Raw genomic sequence first — 6,894 nt, 5'->3', positions numbered from 1 at the left:
GCTTTAGTAATGTTTCTTTTACAAATGTGGGTGCCCCTGTATTTGTCACATAGATGTTCAGAATTGAGACTTCATCTTGATGGGTTTTTCCTATGATGAATAGGAAATGTCCCTCTCCATCTCTTTTGATTAATTTTAGTTCGAAGTCTATTTTGTTAGATATTAGGATAGCTACACCAGCTTGTTTCTTAGGTCCATTTGATTGGAAAATCTTTTTCCAACCCTTTATTCTTAGGTAATGCCTGTCTTTGAGGGTGAGTTGTGTTTCTTGTATGCAGCAGAAGGGTAGATCCTGTTTTCATAGCCATTCTATTAACCTGTGTCTTTTATAGGCAAATTAAACCCATTGATATTAAGAGATATGAATGACCAGTGATTGCTAATTCCTGTAATTTTTGGTTTTGTTGTTGTTGTTGGGTGTGTGTGTGTGTGTGTGTGTGTGTGTGTGTGTGTGTGTGTGTGTTTTCCTTCTTTGGTATTTGCTGGTGTGAGGTTATCTATTGCCTGTGTTTTTGTGGGTGCAGCTAACTTTGTTGGGTTGGAGTTTTCCTTCTAGTGCTGTCTGTAGGGCTGGATTTGTGGACAGGTATTGTTTAAATCTGGTTTTGTAATGTAATATCTTGTTTTCTCCATCTATGGTGATTGAAAATTTTGCTGGGTATAGTAGTCTGGGCTAGCATCTGTGGTCTCTTAGGGTCTGCAGAATGTCTATCCAAGACCTTCTGGCTTTCAGAATTTCCATTGAGAAGTTGAGTGTAATTCTGATAGGTCTACCTTTATATGATACTTGGCCTTTTTTCTTTGCAGCTCTTAACATTCTTTCTTTATTCTGTATGTTTAGTGTTTTGATTATTATGTGGTGAAGGAACATTTTTTTTTGGTCCAGTCTATTTGGTGTTCTTTAAGTTTCTTTTATCTTTATAGGCATGTTCTTCTTTAGGTTGGGAAAGTTTTCTTCTACAATTTTTTAAAACAGATTTAATTCACTTTTTTTTCTTGTATAAAAACCCTTATGTGGTGGCCACAGCTGGAGCCTGGGTTCTCTGAACAGACACTCTGGTGTGGGTTTTCACAAGATGGTCAGTGAATTCCTGATAAGGAGATTTGGTGAACACAGTCTCTTTCCAGAGGTCGGGGGTCAGGTAGCTGTAGGTCTTGGAGATGGCATCAAAGGTGGCCTTGGCAAAGTTGCCCAGGGTGGCAGTGCAGCCCCTGGCTGACGTGTAGCAGTCATCAATACTGGCCATCATCAGTAACTTCTTAGGCACAGGAGCAGAGACGATGCCAGTGCCTCTGGGGGCAGGGATGAGACGCACCAACACAGAGCCACAGCGGCCTGTCACTTTGCACGGGACAGTGTGGGGCTTGCCAATCTTGTTCGCCCAGTAGCCTCTCCGCACAGGGACAATGGACAGCTTGGCCAAGATGATGGTCCCTCGGATGGCAGTGGCTACTTCCTTGGAGCACTTCACACCAAGACCGACATGACCATTGTAGTCCCTAATAGCGACCAAAGCCTTGAACCTTGTTTGCTGGCCAACCCGAGTCTGCTTCTGCACTGGCATGATCTTTAGAACCTCATCCTTTAGGGATGCGCCCAGGAAAAAGTCAATGATCTCCTATTTCTTTTTTCTTTTTTCTTATTCATTAATTAATTTATTTATTTTACAATACTATTCAGTTCTACATAATAGCCACTGATTCCCTTGTTCTCTCCCTTCCTGCCCGATCTCCTATTTCTTGATGGGAAGGGAGAACAGGTAGATCTCCTCCAGGGACTTGATCTTCATGTCCTTAACCAGGCGGCCCAGCTTGGTGACGGGGATCCACTTCTTGTCTTCAGCTTTACCTCCATGAGCCCCGCGGCCTCCGCCATGGCTACGGCCCGGACCACGACCACGGACCGGACCACGACCGACCGCGGCCCCTAAGGCTGCTGCCGAATCCTTCGCGGAAGCCGCAGAGGCCTCCTAGTCCTGGGCCCCCAGGTCCTCCAGGCCCTCCCGCTGCACCGGCGTCGTCTGTCATTTGGTGTTTTCCCGAAGAAGAAGCTTCTTCTACGATTTTGTTGAATGTATTTTCTGTGCCTTTGAGCTGGAATTCTTCTTCTATCCCTATTATTTCTAGGTTTGGACTTTTCATGGCATTCCAGATTTCCTAGATGTTTTGTGTTAAAAGTATGCTGGATTTAACATTTTCTTTGACTGATGAATCTATTTTTTCTATCGTATCCTCAACTCCTGAGATTATCTCTTTCATCTCTTATATTGTTAGTTAGGCTTGCATTTGTAGTTCCAGTTCGTTTACCTAGATTTTCCATTTCCAGAATTCCCTCAGTTTGTGTTTTCTTTATTGCCTCTATTTCAATTTTCATGTCTTGAATTATTTTCTTTACCTGTTTAGTTGTTTTTTCTTGGCTTTCTTTAAGTAATTTTTTGATTTCTTCCAATTTTTGTTTGTCTTTTCCTCCATTTTTAAGGGAGTTTTTCATTTCCTTTTTAAAGGCTTCTATCATCTTCATAAAGTTATTTTTCAGGTCATTTTCTTTTGTTTCATCTGGGTTGGGATGTTCAGGTATTGCTGTTTTAAAACCACTAGTTTCTGGTGGTGCCATACTATTCTCTATGTTGTTGGATGTATTCTTATACTGCTGTCCACCCATCTCTTCCTCCAATCTGTGCAGGTGGAGCTTGTGCATAGGGGTTCCTCTCCCTCCAATCAATGAAGGTAGGACCTGCGGCTCCAGGGGTCATTGATGCCTAGGGGGATTTTTGGCAGGGAGAGGATGCTGCTGCCTGGTCACGGGGGCTGTGGCAGGTGGGGAAGGGGCAGGGGATATGACCCCAGGGGCTAGGGCCTAGACATCAGGGCTGTCCACCTGGGAGCTCAACCACTCATCTCTTCCTCCAATCAATGGAGGTGAGGCCTGTGGCCTTATTGCATTTCTCTTAGACTCTTGTGGTTAAAATCATTCTCTCCAGAACAGTTAGGCAAATTTGTAATATGATCATGAACTACTGTGACTCTTTCAAGCTAGTCAAAGGGTGCGTTGGAAAGGCAACATCCTGTTCTTGAGAATCCTGAACTCATGGCCACACTTGAAACATCAAAGGCTTTAGGTGCTGAATCAGGTCCACTGTATATTTTTAACAACCTCCCCTCTGGCTCACCCAGAGGAGAGTCATCAGGGTGAAGTTTCCCTATTGTAATAGCTATTGTATCCGTAGCTCTGAAAAAAGTGAAACTAGAGGCAGCCAGCACTATGATTTGTTGTGGTGGTAATCTAATTGTACTGAAATGTGATTTTGATTGTATGTTAATAAATAAAGTTGTCCGGGGGTCAGAGCTATTAGAGCCATAGCAAGAGTGTGGCGGTGGTGGCACACACCTTTAATCCCATAGATCTCTGTGTGTTCAGGGATACAGCCAGCATTGGAGACATATACCTTTAAGACCTAGGGGGCTGTACATTCAGACAGTGACGAGGCAGTCACGTGTTTGGGTTTACAACCAATGAGAAGGCAGAACAAAATACTATAAATAGACGAACAGACAGGAAATAGGTCTCTTTCGGAAAGCTGGGACACCGCAGGCGGAAGGGTGAGATTTTAGCTCTGAGCTCTGACCTCTCGGCTTTCTCTTTTACATTGTTTCTGTGTTTCTTATTTAATAAGACGGTTAGTTACATCTACAATTTGTATAAAGAGCAAGGAGAGCAGGTAGCACATATGCTCCTGCAGTGAACTAATTCATCAGCCTTGCCAAAATGGTCAGATTCTCCAGGGTCTTGCCACAAGGAGAATTTGTTTGTGCTGTTCTCAGGCTTTGTCCACCAAAGAAGTCACATGGCTGCCAGCATCAGGGGATACAACTTCCTGTAACTCCAGTTCCAAGGGATTCAGTAGTCTCTCCTGGCCCCTTCAGCACCCCCACACACGGGGCATACAATCACACAGGTGCATAAAGATAAAAATGAATTTCAAAACAATAGCAACAACAAAGCAAGAAAGCAAACAAAACAAGGAGAGGAAGACAAAAAATAAAGAGTAGAATTTTCTAGACTTAAAAGTCTGGTGTCTTCTGTTTGAAATAGATTTGACCCAAATAAAACAAATGAAACCCACCCAAACCCTGCCATGAATCCAGGATAAAGAAATGGAATACAAAAGCATGGGCAGCAAGAAATAACATTAAGTATTCAGAAGTGTTGATTGCCAAGAAAGTGTACTTTAGTGCAGTAATCTCTGCAATTCTAAGTGACATCAATAAAAGCTTATTGTAGAGGTTAGCCAGGGGGAGAGTTTTGCTAATGCTTTCTTATTTTGAAGAGGGCCAAATAACTGATTATCTTTAGGTGTTTTGGAGCAATATCATATTAGTACATATAAAAACGTAAGGGTGATGCCAGAAAAACAGGAGTAGAATGTGAAACTTTCCAACTGTTATAAAGCCAATAATTTTATAAAATATTACAGAAAAGTTAATAAGTAGAAAACAGAATGTGCGATATCAATGGAAGCTTCAAGAGGCCATTAAACAATAAATATGAATAGGTTAAATTATTCTACTGAAAGGCTGGATAAAATTCAGATGTAGATAACGAAGAGGAGAAAGAAAATAAGATAACCTATGATGACTGGATGTAGAAAGGCTCCTGACCAAACAAAAGCAATTGTGAACTGTGGTAAAATATTCGATAAAATACAACTAAAGACACTGATATGGGTTAGAACTGTTCCCAATTGCTGAAAGGTACAAGAATGGATTCAAATCATCGTTTCAAAACACACAAAACAAAATCAGATGCGATGGACAAATCCACAACTACATAGATCTCTGTTTTGTAAAATGAAGAAAAGTAGGTAAAAAAGGCAGACAATTGAAGTAATTTGTTAAGCTTGCTCTATAGCATATTTTACTGATATAAAGTACTTTGCACACCCAAAATAGAGACATCATATTTAAAACTTCTTCAGAAGCCCATGTATTTGTGAAATAGACTTCAACAGGAATCTGAAGGAATTCCTTTTACTTTACATGTTCAAATATTACATGACACAGTTTCTATTGCTGTGAAAAGACACCATGACCATGGCAACTTTTATAAAGGAAAACATTTAATTGGGGGTGGCTTATAATGCCAGAGGTTTAGTCTATTATCATCTTGGTGGGACATGGTGGCATACAGGCAGACATGGTGCTAGAGAAAGAGCTGAGAGTTCTACATCTTGATCTGCAAGCAACAGGAAAGAAATTGTGTACTGCATATAGCTTGAACACCCATGAAACCTCAAAGCCTGCCCTCACAGTGACACACTTATGTCAATAAGGCCACACCTCCTAATAGTACCACTCCTAACAGGCCAAGCATACAAACACATGAGTTCATGGGAGCCATACCTATTCAAACCAACACATTTATCATTCCATAAAATTAGAAAATATGAAAGCAAAAAATCTATTTTCATCTACCTAAATAAATTTTGGGCAAAGAGAAAACAGGTATAAATGGCAAAATTCAGAAAAAAGTTTGCATTATATGGCCAAAGTAACAGGCAGAAATAGTTCTAGATCTTGCTTCCAATATTAATGTAAGCTTTAAAAATAAATTTAAGCTAGCTGTGGTGGTGCAAGCCTTTGATTCCAGCATTTGGGAGGCAGAGGCAGGCAGATCTCTGAGTTCAAGGCCAGCCTGGTCTACAGAGAGAGTTCCAGGGCATCGAGGGATACACAGAGAAATCCTGTCTTGAAAAATCAAAATTAATTAATTAATTAAACAAATAAGTTTATTTTAATAATAAATACTTTTTATTCTTAAGTAAAAATTAAAGTACAAACTAAGCAACATCTCATTTCATTACTTTCTTTCCAACTTACCCCTTTATCTTTTTGTTTATCCCTTTTGCACAACTACGAAATCAAAAACATTATTTTTCACTCTGTTTTGTACAAAATCTTGCACATCAGGTGCTTTCCCATTAACTAAGACATTCATGCTACATAATCCACTGGTTTCCATTAAAAATTACTATTGTTATCAGGAATGTGTTCTGAGCTTGCCAATTTTTTATCAGTATCTATGCAATGATGATTTCATCCTTAGAGCTTATCATATGTTATTAAATTATTAAAAATAAAAATTTATCTAGATTTTTGGCTGATTTCCTCATCCCAATTCATAAACAATTGTAAATTTTTCAAAACATCACTTACAGACTTAGAGTCTTTCCATCCAGATATAATTGCATGTAGTTCTCCTTGCTATTATTTATGTAATGTGTTTTAGAGATTCAGGAATACACTAAACAGACCGTTGCCTAAATTTATTTTTATAGGATATATTTTTTTTCTAAGGTAGGGTTTCTCTGTGTAGTCATGGCCATCCTGGAACTCATTATAGCCTCAAACTTGGAGATCCTTCTGCCTCTGCTTTCCTAGTGCTGGATTAAAGGTGTATGCCACTGCCACCTGGCTCATAGAAGAGATTTTTCATGAATTAATTTGTTTCTTTTGTTCTTCGAACTTCGTGCTTAACTTGAAATATTTACTTCTTCACCATTGTTTTCAAATAACTATAAATATTCAGATGCCAAGTAAAAGTATCTAAAAATTTGTTCCTTTCCATATCTGCTACCTCAGTATGATGATAAACAACATTCAATGAAGGGATGAACTATTTCTGGTGTTGACGGAGGTGACTCTAAGTAGCTCCTGTGATTATTTCAGCCTCAATCATCTCTCTGGTCTTTAAGTTTATGAAAACTACTTAGAGAAAGATTTAGCTGCCACTAACCACACATCTGTAATCCCATCTATTTATGAGCAGATGTAGATGTTCAAGGCCAGACTGGAACATACAAAGGACTGAAGGCATGACAAGGGCAATTTAGTGAA

General features: G+C 39.7%; 1 pseudogene; it reads right to left on the bottom strand.

Annotated features, from left to right (window-relative positions):
• Positions 1-963: 963 nt before the first annotated feature.
• On the bottom strand, positions 964-2,028 carry LOC114693498 (annotated as a pseudogene).
• Between the last annotated feature and the right edge of the window lie 4,866 nt (positions 2,029-6,894).

This window comes from Peromyscus leucopus, chromosome 3, assembly GCF_004664715.2.
Source record: "Peromyscus leucopus breed LL Stock chromosome 3, UCI_PerLeu_2.1, whole genome shotgun sequence".
Classification (NCBI taxonomy): Eukaryota; Metazoa; Chordata; class Mammalia; order Rodentia; family Cricetidae; genus Peromyscus; species Peromyscus leucopus.
The sequence above is the reverse complement of the archived record's forward strand: the minus strand, read 5'-3'. Positions and strand labels throughout refer to the sequence as shown.